At 38.1% G+C, this 22,888-nt stretch overlaps 1 protein-coding gene across 6 annotated transcripts in view; it reads right to left on the bottom strand.

The window, feature by feature from the left end:
• The window catches only part of LOC129476699 (thymosin beta-4-like), a 271,345-nt gene that overhangs the window by 121,244 nt on the left and 127,213 nt on the right, over positions 1 to 22,888 (bottom strand). The window contains exon 4 of one of the 6 annotated variants that reach the window (XM_063635432.1): positions 4,323 to 6,463. The exons of 4 other annotated variants lie outside the window; for them this stretch is intronic. The gene's annotated coding sequence lies outside the window, so the exon portion shown is untranslated. Of the gene's footprint in view, positions 1 to 4,322; positions 6,464 to 22,888 lie in introns of those variants that run through there. One more of the 6 variants, XR_010119789.1, reaches the window with a different exon arrangement.

Here is a 22,888-nt window from a genome sequence, read left to right as displayed (position 1 = left end):
AATTAAACAAGTGGTATTGATAAGGATATTAAAAGGACAGCAATAAAATATTCTTGTTTTAGTCCATTTTATTTTTCTTAGAATGCCTGAAGCTGAATGATTTATTAAAAAAAAATTGTTTCTGAAAGTTGTGGAGGCTGAGAAGTACAAGGTTGAGGGAATGCATCTGGTGGGGGCCTTCTTTATTTTGAGTTGGAGTCTTGCTGTGTTGCCCAAGAAAGAGTGCGGTGGCACAATCTTGGCTCTCTGTAACCTTCGTCTCCTGGGTTCAAGTGATTCTCCTGCCTCAGCTTCCTGAGTAGCTGGGATTACAGGTATACACCACCACACCCAGCTAATTTTTGTATTTTTAGTAGAGACAGATTTCACCATGTTGACCAGGTTGGCCTCAAACTCCTAACCTCAAGTGATCCACCTGCCGCAGCCCCTCTGAGTGCTGGGACTATGGGTGTGAGCCACTGCTGGGATTATGGGTGTGAGCAGCATTCTTGCTAGTGGAAACTCTCTGCAGACTCTTGAGGTGGTTCAGGGCATCACATAGTGAGAAAGCTGAGAGTGCTTTCTTAGGTCTCTTGTCCTCTTCTTATAAAGCCAACAGTTGTCATGCCTGTAATTCCAGTACTTTGGGAGGCTAAGGCAGGAGAATCATTTGAACTCGGGAGTTGGAGCTTGCAGTAGCTGAGATCGCGCCATTGCACTCCAGTCTGGGTGACAGGGTGAGACTCCATCTCAAAAAAATGAAAATAAAGCCAAGAGTTGCAAACCCATGATCTGCTAACCCACTAATCTACTAATCCATAAACAGATTAATTCATTCGTGAGGAGAGAGCCCTCATGACCTCTCAGTACCTAGGCTAGGGATAAAGTATAAACATGAGTTTTCAAGAGGACAAATATTTAACCATGGCATTTTATTCTTGGTCCTCCCCACTTGCATGTGAGAAGCAATGTCTTCTCACACACAAATATTTATTCCAGCGCCGTCGTCCCAACACCTTAACTTGTTCCAGCATCAGTTCAAAAGCCCAGAGTTCCTAGTCTCAAATGTGAAATCTAAATAATGTATTTATTTCCAAGATGCAGTAGTGGTAAAGGCATAAGGTAGGTATTTCTATTCCAAAAGAAAGAAGTAACAGGCTCCAAGCAAATCTGAAACCCAACCCAGCAGACATTAAATTTTAAGCTGGAGAAATAACTTTTGACTCCATTTGCTGCCTTGTGGACACCCTGGTGTGAGGAATACATCCCAAAGGTTGTAGGAAGCCCTGCTTCTATGGAGGCTTTGCTGGGTGCAGCCTATGTGGCTACTCAGAGGGTTAGAGTTCAGTGCCTGAAGTTTTCCCAGGCAGGTGTTACATGCCGCAAATGACTCCACAGTTCTAGGGTCCCTATAGTAGTCCCACTGTTGCCTTAGTGGGGACTCTATAGTGGACTCACTTGCAGGGCTCCACTAGGTATCACCCTGGTGGAGACTCTCTAGAAACTCTGACCCCACATTTCTGCTTGGCCTTACTCTGGTAGAGGATCTCTGGATACTACACCTTTGTGACAAGTCTTTTTCTGATCCCCCTACACTTTTGACAACGTCCTTTAAAATATAAGTGGAAACATTCTTTAAAATATTGCTGGAACATACCACCATACCTTTTGTACTCTCGGCCTGTGTAATTGATACCGTATGAATGCTACCAAGTATTTTCAACTTGTCCATATTGGAGTGGCAAGTTGGGTTACACTTTGGACCACTTGAATGACAGCTGTGGTGGCAAAAAGGCACAGTCTTGGGATGCAGGGAGCAGAGATCTGAGGGGAACCCTTTGGGGTTCTGTGGAGGGTACTGTAGGTCTGCATCCTCTAATCATTCTGCTATTCTGGCCTTTTGAGCTGTGGTGGGAAGTGCAGCTGGGAAGATCTCTGAAATCTTTTCAGAAACTATTTCCTTTTTCTTGATTATTTCTCCTCTCTGTACTAATTACCATAATAAAAGCTTGCAGAGCTACTCCCTTGGTTACTTCTCAAACGTGTTTTTTTTTTGTTTTTTTTTTTTTGCACAATATTTGGCTAAGCTGAGGTTTGCAAATCTTTTCACTCTGTTTTCTTCTTAACTGTAATTCTACTTTTAATCTTCTTCTTCTTTTTCTTTTTTTGAATATTGAATCTCAGCATAACAGCCAAAAGGAACCATACAGCTTCTAAATATTTTGTTGAGAACTTTCTTCTGCCAGATACCCATTTTCATCACTCTCAAGTTTGGCCTTCCACAAAGACTGTGGACTTGGACATAGGTTAGTCAAGTTTTTTTGCCAATTTATTACAGTTTCTAATACTTTATTCCTCAGTTCCATCTACCTTTTCAGAATGCCTTTACTGTTCCTATTTTTATCAGCATTCTAGTCAAGATCACTTAATCTCTAAAGAGTTTCAATCTCTTCCTACTTTTCTTGTCTCCTAAGATTTCACCAGAATCAAACCCTAATCCTCCAAATTCTTCCCACCTCTGCTCATTACCTAGTTTCAAATCTGTTTCCACATTTTCAGGCATTTGTTTTCATCAAGCCTCCCCTTCTGGTGTTAATTTTATGCCTTAATCTGTTTTCTGATGCTAGTAACATCATACTTGACGTGGGGTAATTTATTTTTTAAAAGTTTTTTTTTTTTTTTTTTTTTTTTTACAGGTATGGATAGGCCACATCTAGTGAGAGCCTTCTTGCTGGTGGGAACTCTGCAGAATCTGGAGGATGTAGGATGTCATATGTTGAGGGGGCTGAGTGTGCTAGCTCATGTATCTCTTTACTTCTCATAGAAAGTTACCAATCCCACACCTGTGATAACCCAACCTATTCATGAGGGCAGAACCATTCTGACCTAGTTACCTCTTGCGGACCCCATTTGTTAATACTGCCACATTTAAGTATTAAATTCAACCTGAGTTTTGGGAGGGACAAATATTTAAATTATAGAAATTCTAAACTACTTTATGTTAACAAATCTAGCAATTTAGATTAAGTGGACACATTTTTGAAAGCTATAAACAAATAAGTTCACTTATAAGAAATGGATAATCTAAATGGTAGAGTTAACTTTTTTTGGAAAGGAAAATAATAGTAATTCAAATACTTGCAAACAAACAATAAACAAGAGGAAGTACTTTACTGGGCATGGCAACACCTGTAACTCCAGCACTTTGCGAGGCTGAGGCAGGTGGATCACCTGAGGTCAGGAGTTTGAGACCAGCCTGGCCAACGTGATGAAACCCAGTCTCTACTGAAAATACAGAAAAAATTAACTGAGTGTGGTGGCAGGTGCCTGTAATCCCAGTCACTTGGGAGGCTGAGGCAGGAGAATCGCTTGAATCCAGGAGGCAGAGGTTGCAGTGACCTGAGACTGTGACATTGTGCTCCAGCCTGGACAACACGAGTGAAACTCCATAACAAAACAAAACAAAACCAACAAAAAAGGAAGTACTTTTCAACCCATTCTGTGAAACTAGCATTATTCTTATATGAAAAAAAAAAAAGATAAGCCAGATGCAGTGTCTCACTCCTGTAATCCCAGCACTTTGGTAGGCCAAGGTGGGCAGATCACCTCAGGTCAGAAGTTCAAGACCAGCCTGCCCAACATGGCAAAACCCCATCTCTACTAAAAATACAAAAAATTAGCCAGGCGTGGTGGCAGGTGCCTCGCAAGTCCCAGCTACTTGCAAGTCTAAGGAAGGAGAATCGCTTGAACCCGGGAGACGGAGGTTGCAGTTACCTGAGGCTGCACCATTGCACTCCATCCTGGGCAACAAGAGTGAAACTCCATCTCAAAAAAACACACAAAAAACCACAAAAAAATCAAACAACAACAACAACAAAAAAAAAACTAGATACAACAGGTAAAGCATTACAAGCAAAGAAAATTAGATAATTACAGAAAATATCTTCAGTCAATGTGATGCCTATGTCCTAAAAACTTTAGTAAACCAAATGTAGAGATGTAAAATATATTATACTATTATACTATTGCCAAGGGTATTATTACAGGAATACAGAAATAGAGAAAGAGCTAGTGTTAGTTATCTAGACGAGTATATTAAAACATTTGACAAAACCCAACATCCATTCTAATACACAATGACAATTTCTCAAACAGATTTTAAGAAGCTATATACAAACATCTGAAACCAACATTATGCTTAATGGTGAAAGGCTGAATACCCTGCCCCAAATTATCAGGAAGAAGACACAGATGCCTACTGTTACTACTCCTGTTCAGCATCAAACTGGATATTCCAGCTAGTATAATAAAAAGTGAGTAAAAAACATCCAGACTCCAACAGGAAAATTAATACTATCTTTATTCACTGTTTCACCAAAAAAAGACATAAATGATTAACAGATATATAAAAACATTCTATGTATCATTAATCATTACAGAACTGCAAATTAAGACTGTAGTGAGATATCACATCACACCAATTTGAATGGCAATTATAAAAAAAAAATATTGATGAAGATATGGAGAAAAAAACACTTGCACACTGTTGGTAGAAATGTAAATTAACATATAAATCTTGTTTCCACAAGATGGCACATTGGAGGCAGGATTTGTTTGCCTCTCTTACTTTTAAGAAAAGAATAGTGTGTAGAGATTCACACTGTGAACTTTTTTTCACAGAAGCAACATAGGAACTTAAAAACTGAAAGAATCCACAGATCCTCTGAAAGACATGGCAGGCTGCAGCCTACTCTGAGACAGGTGAAAAACTAAATCCCCAGAGTGTTAGAAGGGGAGAGACTGCCTCCAGAATACTCATTTCCACTGGAGAATCTGAAAATCCAGAAATCCAGGCCACAGGAGAAGGCTTTAACCCTAGCCAGAGCTGGAACTGATTCAGGGAGCAGCAATAAAAATATAGTCAGAAATAGCAGTGGGAAGTGCCTTGCAGACATTCCCAGTATCCAGTGTGGACTCAGGGAAGGCATTCTTGAATATATCTCACAGGGGACCTCAGAGAAGTCAGCTAAGTAGCTTAGACAGAATTTCACAATATAATCTTGACTGATGACAAATTTCCTTGGCTGGAACCCAGAGGGTTATTGGGAAGTGCCCTGTGGGCACAAATGCAGAAGCTGGACACCTGGTCTTGCAGGCAGACAGAGAGGAGCGTGGCCTGTATGCTGCAGCTGTTGTCTCTGCAAGGAAAGCTAATGGCCTGGAGCAGGGCTGAGTTCTGTGTGTAAGCTGCCTGGATCTATATCTGGTGCTACTGGCACTGTGGGAATGATAGTGGCCTTGCCAAATGCATGGAAGCTGGGTGAAGTTTGCTGCCACTTGCTTTTCTCCACTGCCATTGCCAAATCTGTACAGCAGAGGCAGTTATGCTCCTACTGGAACATTACACCAGCAGCCTGAGAACCACTCCCTTATTCTCACAGGAACTGAGGCTCACCCCACTTAAGGAGACTCAGAACACAGACCTACATTACCCTGCCTCCACCTCACTATACCTGTTTACCCATGCTAGTAGCTTAACAAAGAATAAAAGAACATACACTTTTGGGAGCTTTGTAACTCCACCCATTGTCTCAGAAGCTGGATTACTTCCCTTAGGCAACTTGGGGCAAGCTCAAGTCCCATGGCTGCTACTGCAATAGATGCTCTTTTGCAAATACCACCTTCTAGCTGGAGGCCAACCAACAGTCTATTACACGATCTCCAAGTAGAACAACACTGCATCCAAAAAGAAAAAAATAGGTATGCGACCTCAGCTATCACCACCTTCTACAGTGCCCTGGCTAACCAGTGGTCCTGAGTCTGCCCATGTGACCAGTTCACTACCATTATAACCAGCATTTGAGAAAGCCAACAGAGTAAGCCTATCTACAACCAACGAGTCAGAGTCGGCTTCACTCCCCTGCCACTCCATCAAAGCTGGTGCTGGGAGACTCGAAGATAGGCCAAACCAATAAATCCCTTGAACACATTCCCAGCACCACTGTAGTGCCTAGTGCCTATGCTATTTCTCTTCTGAGTAATAATAATCACTGTAGCCTGGCTTTCAGGAATTTCTAGTTTTAGGGTCAGGAGGAGAGCTCCACATCAAGGGAACACCCCATGAGACAAAAGAATCTGGATGGCAGGACTTGATTCTCAGATCTTTCTGCTGATGGAAGTTTCTCACAGCAGAGACACAATTTCAGGTCTGGGAGCAGAATGGAAACTCTGCTCCTCTACCCTAACAGGCAGACAGCCTTCATGCTTGTGAAGGGTCTTAGACAAGGAGTCTTTGTTCCCCTCTTGTCCATCACTGCAGACACAGCTGGGTATTCTCCCATGAGAAGTCAGCATGGCTGCACTTACAGGCAGCCATCTAGGAACAATACAGGTGATTGCATGTCCACAGGAGGAGCACTCTCCAGATTCAAGCTTCCACAAGATGCAGAGTCACAATTCCCCTCTATTTGAAACATCAACATCCCTACAAATAAAAAGAGGTTATTGTCTGATGTGAATAGCCAGAACACTGGGACAGAGGTGAAGCTGAGAGGTGAGTAAGTTTCCTACTGGTATAGTGAGGGAGCTGAAGTAACTTCTACCCTACAGCTTGATAAAACTTAGTGCAACTAATTGAGAACTCCCACAGCCACCTTCGTCAAGCCTGGGACCTCTGCACAGCATTCAGTATTGTGTCTACCAACCTGCTTTAGCTACAGTTGGTTCCTGCCAAGGTGTACCTCCCTTTCTGGCCTGAAGCCTGAATCATCAACTCAGTAAGAAAAATAATAGAGAAAAATTGAATAACTAAAAAAGTGCATACAACAGGGGAATGAGATAAGCTTCAAGAAACACTTGCCATTCCAACTTCATAGAATACAGCAAACTGGCCCACACACCGAGTAAGTACATAAATACTACAACCAGTATCTGAGGAAGCCAGCACACAAATACACTCTATAATCAAGAAACTTACATGGAATCGTTACCCCTGAAATTGTCAAATTAGGCTATAACAAACTATAAACATTAAAGTTATATTCTTGAGATGGAAAAAAAGAAGTTAAAAAGTCAAATTAAAAATAAATTCAAGAACAATGTGAAGAAATAATCTACTCAAATGAAAAGAAAATAGTAAAGCAATTCTGGTAATGTAACAAAACAGGGTTCCACAACACCCCCAAAATATCACACTAGCTCTCAACAATGGATTCAGGCCAAGAAGACATCTTTGAAATGTCAGATAAAGAATTCAAAGAGTTGATTCTTTAGCTACTCAAGAAGACATCAGAGGCAGGTAAAAACAAACTTAAAGAAAATTTAAAATGAAGTCAGGATGTGAAAAAAGTTTTTCCAGAGATAGTTACCATTAAAACCGATCAAAATTTCTGGAAATAAAAGGCCCTTAGGGAAACAAAAATGCAGTGGAAAGTTTCAGGAATAGACTGCAACCCATAGAAGAAAGAATTTCAGAGCTCAAAGACAAGGCTTCCAAATTAAACTAATCAGACAAAAAATAAAGGAAAAAGAATCAAAAGAAGTGAACAAAGATTTCAACAAATATGGTTAATATAAAGTGGGCAAACCTGAGAATAATTGGTGTTCCTGGGGGAGAAGAGAAGGGCAAAAGTTTGGAAAACTTATTTGAGGAACTAATTATTACATGGCTTTGCTAGAGATTTAGATATTCAAATATAAGAAGCCCAAAAAAACTGCTGGGAGATCCATTGCAAAAATATCATTATCAAGACATGTAGTCATCAGGCTATATAAAGTCAACATGAAGGAAGGAATTCTAAGTGCTGTGAAACAAAAGCATCAAGTAACCTATAAATAAAAAGCTGTCAGACTAACAGCAGACTTCAGAGCAGAAATACAAGTTAGAAAGCATTGGGGTTCTATTTTTAACCTCTCTTTTTCTTTTTTGAGACATAGTCTCACTCAGTTGCCCAGGCTGGAGTGCAGTGGTGCAATCTCGGAGCACTGCAAGCCTAGCCTACCGGGTTCCTGCCTCAGCTCTCGAGTAGCTGGGAGTACAGACACCTGCCACCACGCCTGGCTAATTTTTTTGTATTTTTACTGGAGACGGGGTTTCACTGTGTTAGCCAGGTTGGTGTCGATTTCCTGACCTCGTGATCCGCCTGTCTCAGCCTCCCAGAGTGCTGGGATTACAGGCATAAGCCACCACACCCAGCCTCTATTTTTAACCTTTTTAACCGGAGTAATCATCAACCAAGAATTTTATGTCCAGCAAAACCAAGTTTCATAAATGAAGTAGAAATACACTCTTTTTCAGACAAATGCTGAGGAAATTTGCCATTACCAAGCCAGGACTACAAGAAATGCAAAAACAAACAAAAACAACAAAAAAAAGTTCTAAATGTTGAAACAAAAGCTTGATATGCACCAAAATATAACCCCTGAAAGCATAAAACTCACAAGCCCTATAAAAATAACAGTGAAGAAAACAAAGGTTCTACATAATAATTAATGACTAAACTGATGCGTAAAACAGTACCTCACATCTCAGCATTAATGTTGAATGTAAATGGCTTAAATGCTATGTTTAAAAGATACAGAATGGCAGAATGGATTAAACCATCAACCATATACCTGTTGTTTTCAGCAAGCTCACATAACTAATAATAATTTATGTAAACTCCAAATAAGGGAGTGGAAACTAGCATTCCATACAAATGGAAAACAAAAGTGACCACGGTATTTATTCTTACATCAAACAAACCACACTGTAAAGTAATAACAGTTAAAAAGGACAAAGAACGACATTAGTAATGGTAAAAGAATCGGTGTAACAAGAAGATATTATAATCCTAACACTGGAGTTCTGAGATTCATAAAATAATTTCTACTAGACCTAAGAAATAAGATACCAACACAATAATAGTGGGGGATTTCATCCTCCACGGTCACCACTACACAGGTCATTAAGATAGGAAATCAATCTAGAAAAAATAGAATTAAATTATATCCTAGAAGAAATTGACTTAGCAGATATTTACAGAACATTCTTCACAACAACTGCAAAATATATATTCTTCTCATCAGCACATGGAACATTCTCCAAGATAGGTGATACAATGGGCCACAAAACAAGTCTCTATAAATTTAAGAAAATCAAAATATATATTAAGTATTTTCTCAGACTGTAGTGGGATAAAACTGAAACAACTTCAAAGGGAACCCTAAAAACTACAGAAATACATGGAAATTAAATAACCTGCTTCTGACTAATTTTGGGGTTAACAATAAAACCAAGATGAAAATTTAGAGAATTTTTTGAAATGAATGATAATATTGACTAAATTTATTGAAACCTCCGGGACAGAGTAAAAGTAATGACAACAGAAAAGTTCAGAGTGTTAAATGATGACATCAGGAGGTCTTAAAGAGGACAAAGTGACAGTCTCAAGGAACTAGATAAACAAGAAAAAATCAAACCTACGTCAGCAGATTGAAATAAATAACAAAGATTAGAAGAAAACTAAATGAAATTGCAAGAAAAAATACAAAATATAAATGAGACAAAATGCTGCTTCTTTGAAAATATAAATAAAATCGATAGACCATTAGTGAGATTAACCAAGAAGAGAGAGAATTCAAATAGTTTAATTAGAAATGAAATGAGAGCTAGTACAATGAACACCACAGAAGTAAAAAAGAACATTCAATGCTATGAACACCTTCACTTACACAAACTAGAAAACCTAGAGGAGATGTATGAATTCCTGGAAACATACAACCCTCCTGGATTAAATCAGGAAGAAATAGAAACCTTGAATAGACTAGTAACAAGCAGTGACATTTTTAATGTAATTTTTAAAATTGCCAACAAAAAAGTCCAGGGTCACTTGGATTCACAGATTAATTCTATTAGACACACTCCAAGAAGAATTCACACCGGTCCTACTAAAATTATTCCAAAAGATAGATAAAGAAGGAATCCTCCATAAACTATTAAAAAAAAAAGTGTCATCCTAATACCAACATCATGAAAGGACAAAACAGCAACAAATAAGATAAAATTTAGAAGCCACTACAGACCAATATCCTGGATGAACAAAGTTGAAAAAATCTTCAATAAAATACTAATGCAATAGAATATCAAAAGGATAATATAACATACAACAGAACATTAAACGATAATAGCAAATGCAACAGAACATTGAAAAGACAATACACCATGATCAACTGGGTTTCATCCAGGGATGCAGGGATGGTTTAACATATGCAAGTAAATAAAGCTGATACATCACACAAACAGAATTAAAAACAAAAACTACATGATCATCTAAATAGAGGCAAAAAATTATTTTATAAAATCCAGCCTCCTTTCATGATTTAAAACTGTTGGGCGCGGTGGCTCACACTTGTAATCCCAGCACTTCGGGAGGCCGAGGCAGGCGGATCACAAGGTCAGGAGATCGAGGCCATCCTGGCTAACGTGGTGAAACCCCGTCTCTACTAAAAAATACAAATAATTAACGGGGCGTGGTTGCGGGCCCCTGTAGTCCCAACTACTCGGGAGGCTGAGGCAGGTGAATGATGTGAACCTGGGAGGCAGAGCTTGCAGTGAGGGGAGATTGCACCACTGCACTCCAGCCTGGGTGACAGAGCGAGACTCTGTCTCAAAAAAAAAAAAAAAAAAAAAAAAAACTGTCAACATAATAGGCATAGATGGGACTTGCATCAAAGTAATAAAAGCCATATGTGACAAGCCCACAGACAGCATTATACTGAATAGACAAAAGTTGAAAGAATCCCCCCCTGAGAACTATAGCAAGACAAGGATGCCTACTTTCATCACTTCTATTCAACATATTACTGGAAGTTCTAGCCAGAATAATCAGGCAACAGAAAGAAATAGAGGACATCCCAATCGGTAAAGAGGACCTAAGACTTGCTGTTCACCAATAATATAATTGTATACATAGAAAACCCTAAGGACACATCCAGAAAGCTCATAGATCTGATAAACTAATTTGGTAAAGTGTCAGGATACAAAATCAATGTATACAAATTAGTAGCACTCCTATACACCAACAATGACCAAGTTGAGAATCAAATTAAGAACTCAGTCCCCTTTACAACAACTGCAGAAAAAAAAAAAACCTAGGAATTTACTAATCAAAGAGGTGAAAGATTTCTACAAGGAAAAGTACAAAACACTGCTAAAAGAAATCGCAGATGACACAAACACAGGGAAACACATCCCATGCTTGTGGATGGGAAGAATCAATTTGTAAACATGAACATAGTGCCTAAAGCAGTCCATACATTCTATTTAATTTCCATCAAAATGCCATTACCATTTTTCACAGAACTGGAAAAAAATCATAAAATTCATATGGATTCATAAAAGAGCCTGTATAGGCAAAACAATACTAAGCAAAAAGAGTAGATCTGGAGGCATCACATTACCAGACTTCAAATTATATTACAAGGTTCTGGTAGCGAAAACAGCAAGATACTGGTATAAAACTATGCACTTTGATTAATTGAACAGACTGGAGAGCCCAGAAAAAAAGCCAGATACTTTTTATTGTTATTATTATTATTATATTTTAGGTTTCAGGGTACATGTGCACAATGTGCAGCTTTGTTACATATGTATCCATGTGCCATCTTGGTTTGCTGCACCCATTAACTCATCATTTAGCATTAGGTATATCTCCTAATGCTGTCCCTCCCCCCTCCCCCCACCCCACAACAGTCCCCGGAGTGTGATGTTCCCCTTCCTGTGTCCATGAGTTCTCATTGTTCAGTTCCCACCTATGAGTGACAACATGAGGTGTTTGGTTTTTTGTCCTTGCGACAGTTTACTGAGAATGATGGTTTCCAGTTTCATCCATGTCCCTACAAAGGACATGAACTCATCATTTTTTATGGCTGCATAGTATTCCATGGTGTATATGTGCCACATTTTCTTAATCCATTCTAACATTGTTGGACATTTGGGTTGGTTCCAAGTCTTTGCTATTGTGAATAGTGCCACAATAAACATACCTGTGAATGTGTCTTTATAGCAGCATGATTTATCGTCCTTTGGGTATATACCCAGTAATGGGATGGCTGGGTCAAATGGTATTTCTAGTTCTAGATCCCTGAGGAATCGCCACACTGACTTCCACAATGGTTGAACTAGTTTACAGTCCCACCAACAGTGTAAAAGTGTTCCTATTTCTCCACATCCTCTCCAGCACCTGTTGTTTCCTGACTTTTTAATGATGGCCTTTCTAAGTGGTGTGAGATGGTATCTCATTGCGGTTTTGATTTGCATTTCTCTGATGGCCAGTGATGATCAGCATTTTTGCATGTGTTTTCTGGCTGCATAAATGCCTTCTTTTGAGAAGTGTCTGTTCATGTCCTTTGCCCACTTTTTGATGTGGTTGTTTGTTTTTTTCTTGTAAATTTGTTTGAGTTCATTGTAGATTCTCAATATTAGCCCTTTGTCAGATGAGCAGTTTGTGAAAATTTTCTCCCAATTTGTAGGTTGCCTGTTCACTCTGATGGTAGTTTCTTTTGCTGTGCAGAAGCTCTTTAGTTTAATTAAATCCCATTTGTCAATTTTGGCTTTTGTTGCCATTGCTTTTGGTGTTTTCGACATGAAGTCCTTGCCCACGCCTATGTCCTGAATGGTATTGCCTAGGTTTTCTTCTAGGGTTTTTATGGTTTTAGGTCTAACATGTAAGTCTTTAATCCATCTTGAATTAATTTATGTATAAGATGTAAGGAAGGGATCCAGTTTCAGCTTTCTACATACGAATAGCCAGTTTTCTCAGCACCATTTATTAAATAGGGAATCCTTTCCCCATTTCTTGTTCTTATCAGGTTTGTCAAAGATCAGATAGTTGTAGATATGCGGCATTATTTCTGAGGGCTCTGTTCTGTTCCATTGATCTATGTCTCTGCTGTGGTACCAGTACCATGCTGTTTTGGTTACTGTAGCCTTGTTGTATAGTTTGAAGTCAGGTAGCGTGATGCCTCCAGCTTTGTTCTTTTGGCTTAGGATTTATTTGGTGATGCAGGCTCTTTTTTGGTTCCATATGAACTTTAAAGTAGTTTTATCCAATTCTGTGAAGAAAGTCACTGGTAGCTTGATGGTGATGGCATTGAATCTATAAATTACCTTGGGCAGTGTCACCATTTTCACAATATTGATTCTTCCAACCCATGAGCATGGAATGTTCTTCCATTTGTTTGTATCCTCTTTTATTTCCTTTAGCAGTGGTTTGTAGATCTCCTTGAAGAGTTCCTTCACATCCATTGTAAGTTGGATTCCAAGACCATTACATAATGGTAAAGGGATCAATTCAACAAGAAGAGCTAACTGTCTTAAACATATATGCACCCAACACAGGAGCACCCAGATTCATAAAGCAAGTCCTGAGTGACCTACAAAGGGACTTCAACTCCTACACAGTAATAATGGGAGATTTTAACACCCCACTGTCAACATTAGACAGATCAATGAGACAGAAAGTTAATAAGGATATCCAGGAATTGAACTCAGCTCTGCACAAAGTGGACCTAATAGACATCTACAGAACTCTCCACCCCAAATCAACAGAATATACATTTTTTTCAGCACCATACCACACCTATTCCAAAATTGACCACATAGTTGGAAGTAAAGCTCTCCTCAGCAAATGTAAAAGAACAGAAATTATAACAAACTGTCTCCCAGACAACAGTGCAATCAAACTAGAACTCAGGATTAAGAAACTCACTCAAAACCACTCAACTACATGGAAACTGAACAACCTGCTCCTGAATGACTACTGGGTAGATAATGAAATGAAGGCAGAAATAAAGGTGTTCTTTGAAACCAAGGAGAACAAAGACACAACATACCAGAATCTCTGGGACACATTCGAAGCAGTGTGTAGAGGGAAATTTATAGCACTAAATGCCCACAAGAGAAAGCAGGAAAGATTCACAATTGACACCCTAATATCACAATTAAAAGAACTAGAAAAGCAAGAGCAAACACATTCAAAAGCTAGCAGAAGGCAAGAAATAACTAAAATCAGAGCAGAACTGAAGGAAATAGAGACACAAAAAAGCCCTTCAAAAAATTAATGAATCCAGGAGCTGGTTTTTAGAAAAGATCAACAAAATTGATAGACTGCTAGCAAGACTAATAAAGAAGAAAAGAAAGAAGAATCAAATAGATGCAATAAAAAATGAAAAAGGGGATATCACCACCAATCCCACAGAAATAAAATCTAGCATCAGAGAATACTACAAACACCTCTACGCAAATAAACTAGAAAATCTAGAAGTAATGGATAAATTCCTCGACAAATACACCCTCCCAAGACTAAACCAGGAAGAAGTTGAATCTCTGAACAGACCAATAACAGGCTCTGAAATTGTGGCAATAATCAATAACTTACCAACCAAAAAGAGTCCAGGACCTGATGGATTCACAGCCGAATTCTAACAGAGGTACAAGGAGGAACTGGTACCATTCCTTCTGAAATTATTCCAATTGATAGAAGAAGAGGGAATCCTCCCTAACACATTTTATGAAGCCAACATCGTCCTGATACCAAAGCCTGGCAGAGACAGAACCAAAGAAGAGAATTTCAGACCAATATTCTTGATGAACATTGATCCAAAAATCCTCAATAAAAACTGGCAAACCGAATCCAGCAGGACATCAAAAAGCTTATACACCATGATCAAGTGGGCTTCATCCCGGGGATGGATGGCTCGTTCAACATACACAAATCAATAAATGTAATCCAGCATATAAACAGAACCAAAGACAAAAACCACATGATTATCTCAATAGATGCAGAAAAGGCCTTTGACAAAATTCAACAACCTTCATGCTAAAAACTCTCAATAAATTAGGTATTGATGGCACGTATCTCAAAATAATAAGAGCTATCTATGACAAACCCACAGCCAATATCATACTGAATGGGCAAAAACTGGAAGCATTCCCTTTGAAAACTGACACAAGACAGGGATGCCCTCTCTCACTACTCCTATTCAACGTAATGCTGGAAGTTCTGTCCAGGGCAATCAGGCAGGAGAATGAAACAAAGGGTATTGAATTATGAAAAGAGGAAGTCAAATTGTCCCTGTTTGCAGATGACCTGATTGTATATCTAGAAAACCCCATTGTCTCAGCCCCAAATCTCCTTAAGCTGATTTGCAACTTCAGCAAAGTCTCAGGATACAAAGTCAATGTACAAAAATCACAAGCATTCTTGTACACCAATCACAGATTGTTTCAGTGAGCCAAATCATGAGTGAACTCCCATTCACAATTGCTTCAAAGAGAATAAAGCCAGATACTTACAGCCAACTGATCTTTGACTGAACATACAAAAATATATAAATTGGGAACAGAACACCCCATTCAATAAATAGTGCTGGGAAAATGGGAAGCCACATGTTGAAACAATGAAACTGTTTCTCCATCTCTCACCTTATACAAAAACTAAGTCAAGATGAACCAAAAACTTAAACTTTGGCCTGAAGCCATGAGAATTGTATAATATAAAACTGAAAAATCTCTCCTGGACATTGGCTTAGGCAAAGAATTCATGACCAAGACCCCCAAAGCAAAGGCAAGAAATACAAAAATAAATACATGGGACCTAATTAAACTAAAAATCTTCTGCAGAGAAAAAGAAATAATCAAGAAAATAAATAGAGAACCTACAGAATAGGAGAAAATTTTCACAAACTATACATCTGACAAAGGACTAATATCTAGAATCTAAAAGGAACTCAAACAAATCAGTAATAAGAAAACAATCCCATAATAAAGTGGGCAAAGGACATACATAAACATTACTCAAAAGAAGATACACAAAAGAACTATAAACATATGAAAAATGCTCAGTATCACTAGTTATCAGGGAAATGCAAATCCAAACCACAGTGAGATACCACTGTACTCCTACAATAATGGCCATAGTTAAAATTTTTTTTTAAAAAAATAGATGTTGGTATGGATATAGTGAAAAAGGGCACACACACTTTTATACTGCTGGTGGGAATCTAAATTAGCAAACTACTGCAACCACTATGGAAAATAGTATGGCGATTCCTTAAAGAACTAAAAGTAGATCTGTCATTTGATTTAGCAATCCCACTACTGAGCATCTCCTCAAAGAAAAACATCATTATATGAAAAAGGCACATGTAGGTACATATTTATTGCAGCACAATTTGCAACTTTAAATATATGGAAGCATCCTAAGCACCCATTGACCAATGAGAGGTTAAATAAAATGTGTATATGCACTCGGAAATACTATTCAGTCATAAAGAGAAATGAAATGATGTCTTTTGCAGCAATTGGGATGGAGGTGGAGGCCACTATTATAAGTGAAGTAATTCAGGAATGGAAGGCCAAATACCTATGTTCTCTCTTATAGATGGGAGCTAAGCTTTGAGGATCTGAAAACATACAGAGGAATGTGATGGACTTTGGGGACTCAGCAAAGAGGTTGGCAGGGAGTTAGGAATAAAAGACTACACAGTGGGCACAGTGTACTGCTCTGGTGACAGGGGCACTAAAATCTCAGACTTCACTACTATATAATTCATCCATGCAACCAAAAACCATTTGTACCCCAAAAACTATTGGAATAAAAATTAATTAAAAAAAAAGAAAAGAAAATGCTGACACCTGAACTACAAAACAAAAGGCAACTGGACTGGATTCTTGGGTTACTTTGTTAGAGTTTTGCCATATGGACATTAGACCTCCTTTTGTCAATATCATGTTAAAAGAGGTCCTGCAATTGCTGGCAATTATAGTCTTACAATTTAATATTTATTTGTTTCTGGGATTATTTTGCTGTTCCATTGTATTCAGTCATCATGGTGAAATTTACAGCATTGCTTTTCTATCAGCATCACTATGTATTCTGGTCCTCTTTTCTTTAATGACATTTTTCTTAGGCTGTGTGACTATATGATCCTAATAAACTTAACTGAACTATGCTGGGGTAAGAGTCGGTTGCAATTGCAATCTTCTTTTCATACTCTCTGCCTTTTGAATTAATTTTGTAAAGCTCAAAGAAAAATATGAAACTCCCCAATCCCTAAATGGATTAGTACAGAGACTCAATTACCTAGTTTTTAGAAACCCAACATATTTATTATAGAAAATAGTAGCAAAAAAACTCGCTACTATTTTCCATAACTAAAATTTTTCGAGCTAATAATGAAAACTGTCATATGACTTCTGTAAACCCACTACTAAGTGCATATTCAAAGGAAGTAAAATCAGTATTTGCAGAGATATCTGTACTTTTATGCTCATTGCCATATTATTCACAATGGCCAAGATATGGAATCATCCTAAGTGTCCATCAGTGGGTAAATGGTTAAAGAAAATGTGGTATGCTTATGCACATCCAATGAATTTGAACCTGGAAGACCTTAACAGTAAGATAAGCCAAGCACAGAAAAAAAAAGAAAAAGAAAAACTCATTATCTTCCTCATAAGTGGAATCTAAAATAGTTGATCTCATAGAAGCTGAGAATACATCCAAGTGCAGTGGCTCACATTTGTAATCCCAGCTCTTTGGGATGCTGAGGCAGGTGGATCACCTGAGGTCAGGATTTTGAGAGCAGACATTCCCTCCCTGCTCCTGTGCCCACCTGCTATAGTGTAAAACATTCTATTTCTCTTATCGCCACATCCAAGGGACTTTTCTGATAGATGAACAGACTGCTACCAATCCAGAGACTTATCCCCCGCAACATAAATAACTTCCTGTGCTGGACATGTTTTCTCCTTTAATTTTAAGATCCTGGAACCCAGCTTATCTGAAGGAACTTTAGCTTGTGGTGAAATCAAATAAACTCCTGGCTTGAGGCACAGAATAATTTCCATTAGGAACAAAACTAAATAAACAACAGTGGTTACACACAGTAGGATGGAACCTTCACTCAGCCATGTGTCAGGAGGACCTTCACCACTAATTAGTAACGTAGTTGTAGATAAGGTGCCACACCCATGAGCTTCAGTATTCACAATTTCGTTGGTTAGACTCTTGCTACTCAAAGTGTGGTTCATGGACCCTGCAGCCTCAGATTACCTGGGACTTTGTTGGGAATTCAATGCCTTCAGACTCACACAGATGGCTGAATTAGAATCCTCATTTGAACAAGATCTCTAGGTGATGCACTTTAAGGTTCGAAGAAATTTGGTCCAGGTTAGTGACCCATCAAATGCAGGTCTCAGCACACAGGTGCATCATATCATGTTGTGTGGCCTGGCACCATTAATTTGTGGTCTATAATAGCAAAAACAGTTAAAAATGGCAAATATTTTGGGGCAGATTTTAAATTACTCATCTAAAGCATGAATCTCACACATATAAACCTCTATAAAATTCCCTGACTGAGAAAACAAGTGGAAAATAAGGGAGGAGATATAGATAAAGTCATAGAGTTGATTGGCTGAAGCAATCAATAAAGCCAAGACATTAAGCAGAGTAATATTAAAGTAATTCAAAAGTTTAAGTACAGAAAAAAATTTACAGCAGATTGTGATGCACATAATATATGCAAATAAACACTATGTGAATTTTCACACAATGAATGGACACCATTTTATCCAGTTAGGTTGCACTTACCAGTTCTAAATTAGGGAGTACTATGCTCACATTAGTGCAAAAAATTATTGTTTTAAAAATCTTAAAAAAGTGATGGCTTAGATAGGATGCAAAAATCATTCTTCCTGTGTGTTGATTTTCATTTTAGATTCTCAGTACATAAATGAATTGAAGCATTTCCTATTGCTGCCATTATTTGCAGACCTATGAAAATGCTCATGATTAAAATTAGTATTTCACCATTACAAGTGATCTGCCTAGTAAGGTAAATTGCATGTGTGAATCCCAAATATTTTCTGCCTTACTTGGAAGAGGCTATATCTATGACCTTTACTACATATACTTCTTTGTCTCACTGATGTCACTCTTGGCTCTGTGACTTGCTTGACTGATGGAATGTGAGAAGCGGCAAGTGCCACATTTCAGCAGAATTTTTAAGAGGTTTCCCAAAGTTCTGCCATTTTTCTTCCCTCACCATAAAAATTAGCATAAATTAGACCTGATATGCACATGAGAAAAAGTAAAATAAAGTGAAGTTTGGGGACTGTTTATTACCATAGCATTACTTAGCAAAGGCTTACTGATATGCATAATAATAGTAAACAAAGTAAACAGTTACAGACATTTATTTGGTTTCTAAATTGCTACTTTAAGAAACAAAATAATATTAGCATATACTACAAAGGTAAAGGTAAGAAAAATTATATTGACTTTCTTTACAAGAGTCCCTATAAGTAGGCATATTGAGATCCTTAGGCCTCTGGAAACATACAGTCAAATGTTTCACACTTTTTTTTCTTTTTTTTTGAGGTGGAGTCTTGCTCTGCCACCAGGCTGAAGTACAATGGCACAATATTGGCTCACTGTAACCTCTGCTTCCTGGGTTCAAGCAATTCTCCTGCCTCAGCCTCTCGAGTAGCTCAGATTACAGGCACCTGCCACCATACCCAGCTAATTTTTGTAATTTTAGTAGAGATGGGGTTTCACTGTGTTGGTGAGGCTGGTCTTGAACTCCTGACCTCAGGTGACCCACCTACGTCGGCCTCCCAAGTGCTGGCCTCAAACTTATAAATTATTTATGCTTATAATATCCATCTTCAGGTATTTTTGCAAAAAAAAAATCTTATACTTCAAAAAGGTTATTTCTATAGTCAAATTCATAAAAGAAGAAAGCCGACTGGTGGTTGCCAGAGGCTGAGAGAGGGAAATGAGAAGTTGTTATTTCATGAGGATAGTGCTTTAGTTTGGTAAGATGAAAAAGTTCTGGAGATCTGTTCCACAACAATTGGAATATATGTAGTGCTACTTAACTGTACACTCAAAACTGGCTCTCATAGTAAATTTTTAATTTTTAAATTATTTATTTAATTATTTTTAGAGACAGGGACTCACTCTCACCCAGGATGGTGTACAATCATGTGATTATAGCTCTTTATGTTGTGTGTGTGTGTGGTTTTTTTTACTACAATAAAAAATAAAAATGTTACTTTTATAAGAAAAGAAAAGCTGTTTATTAGAAAGTTGTAGTCATAAAACACTAATTTTCTTCAACATACTTCAACGATATTTCTTTAAATTAAATTTCCAAATAGATAACTATAATAAAAATTTTGAACCAGGGTGTTTTTGTTGGTGAGGAAAAGTCTTAGAGTTGTCAGTTAGATGATATCCCAGGAAGACATAAGGCAATCTAATGAACTGTGCTTATTTCTCCTATTTTATACAACTTAAGTGACATGGAGGCACCTGCTCATTTCACCTTCCACACTGAGAACATTGCCCTCAGCTCATGTCCAGTAATCTCCTTCCCGTCATTCTTTCACTCTAGCACTGAGCACTAATCAACTCTCATAATATGTGATCAGGTTATATATGGTCCAGATTCCCTAGTGAAGAGTATCAGAATATGCCAACCCAAAGTATGCTACTTTGGCATAAGGATTATTTTGAGCTGAGGGCAACTGAGAAAGAGTAGATGCAGGAAGAACTCTCTGCCTTCTGCATTTCTGCCTAGAAGCAGGCATAAATTTCTCTTTGTAAATATAATATAAGTTTCCATTTGTAAAAAGATTCCCTTCTCCCATACCAGGAGGAGAAAAATAACTCTTATCTGCATAACAAGCCTTAGTAAATAAGCCTTATCTACCATACATTTCTAGGTCACTTTCCCACAGTTTACTGCCTGGAGCCCCAAACCTCCTTTTCTTTTTCTATTCTGTTCTCCACAATGTATTGCCCTTCAGTAAAATGGTATATAAACTTCTAGGTCTAACCACTTCTTTGAGTTTTTATTTCTTTTCTGTGAAATCCCTGTGCATGTGAAAATATTATCATCAAATAAGCTTTGTTTGCCTTGTTTTCCTGTTAATATGTCTTTTGTGCATTAAATTTATAGGCCTTAATAACAGAACCCTATGAGGGTAAAGGGAAAGTTTTTCCATCACTATACTAGTGTATAGTGTATATTAATATTAATAATAATATAGTGTATATTACCTAGCAATTTTATATAGGACAAAGAAAATTAGTATCAATACAAATGAGTAAAATGTGAAGATGAATATTTATGTGCTTTCAAGAGAATACAGCTACATCTATTGTTTGAGAGATTGCCCAACCTCTCAAAACCTGATTTCCCTCTTTTTTCTCTTCTTCATGGCCACACTACCAAAAGAAAGGAGAACCATACCTGGAATAAAATTTCTCCCTTTCCACACTTTCCTCAAGTAATATGCAGTCTGCCCCCTGTCTTCCAGGCTTTCCTAAGACTCTTCTTTCAAAGTCTCCAAGGACATCAAGGCCCATTCTACGGTCCCCACATCTTATCAGCTGTAGTACTTTGAGAGGGTCACTCTATCTAGCATTTTGCATAATAATCAAGGAAAGTGAATACTTTCCATTCCCATCTCAGAAAGATGCTTTAAAAGCAAAAGGTATTCATTTATGTGACAATACTTTGCAAACTATAAATCCTAACCAAATGTAAGATATTAAGATAATGACCTAAGATCAAGCCAGTTACTATCAGTGTACTTGGAAAGTAATCCAGAAGTAATAAAAATGTCAAATTACTTCTAATGTAACATAAGGAAGTGACAGAATCACATTGATCAAGAGGTATACTTCTGAGAGCATAGAACTTAAGATTTCTGATTTAGATGACTGAATTTATATCCAATCCACTACCCACACAACACTCCATCACCCAAATGAACTCTTCTCAAGCACAGGGTCAGGCATGTGGATGACATCTATTTAAAAACCTAACAAATGAAAAGTGAGCTAAGAAAGAGGAATCAGGGTAATGAGTTTCCAAGACTCAAGAATTTCAGGCTCTACCTGCAAAAAATACGTAAGCCAAAAACTACAAGACAATGAATGCAAGCATCAACATGGCATCTTGCAAACAGGCAGGAGGGATTCATCAATTGGTCCTGAGACTAAAGAATGGTAAATGTCAGAGAGATCTGCAGAGAAAAAAAGAAATCTAGCCTTTGTCGGAGAAGGAGAATTTCACAGCAAAAAATAAATAAATAAATGAAAGTTAAAAATATATATATACATAGGTCTAGAGTAACACATAAAGCAATAAGTGTAAAGAAGACAACAAAGAGAGTTAACACATGCTGTATGGCTATTCAAGACCTGGAGGATGCCCTAAGCCGTCTAATCATCACAAGAATCTACATGGTAGCCCCTATTATAATCTGCCCCATTTTTCTTCAGATATAAAAATTGAGGCATACAAAGCAAAATCACTTGGCCAAGATCACACAGCCCCTAAGGAGAGAGGCCACAATGTGTTGATTATTTTCTGAACTACTTTAGTAGTCACAGGCTTGCCACTTGCTCTTCATTCCCATGCTATATTACCTCTCCAAATTACTAAAAGCAAACGCAAAGAGGTACGGAAGAATATGGCATGCTGAGGAGTCTGGGAAAATTGTCTAATGAGAATGAAAAAATGAACCCTGAGAAAATATACCGAAAGAAAACAGCAGAGTCATCTGGAAAGTTAGATGGAGACTCAATATGAAGGATGCTGGAAAATTACATGTGATCCTGTAGTTTAGGGCTACCATGGACCAGTATCTACTGGTATCCTCTTAGAAATGCAGTCTCTCAGGCCCCAGCCCAGACACAACACATCAGAATATATGGAGGTATGGCCTGGGAATCTGCATGTGAGCAAGCCCACCAGGAGATTCTTGAGTATGCTAAAGTTCGAGAAGCAAAGCCTCTATGACCTTGGGAGCTATGAAGAGCAAAAGCAGGAAGAAAAACTGGGCTATGCG

The sequence above is a fragment of the Symphalangus syndactylus genome, chromosome Y (genome assembly GCF_028878055.3).
Source record: "Symphalangus syndactylus isolate Jambi chromosome Y, NHGRI_mSymSyn1-v2.1_pri, whole genome shotgun sequence".
NCBI classification, from domain to species: Eukaryota; Metazoa; Chordata; class Mammalia; order Primates; family Hylobatidae; genus Symphalangus; species Symphalangus syndactylus.
The sequence above is the reverse complement of the archived record's forward strand: the minus strand, read 5'-3'. Positions and strand labels throughout refer to the sequence as shown.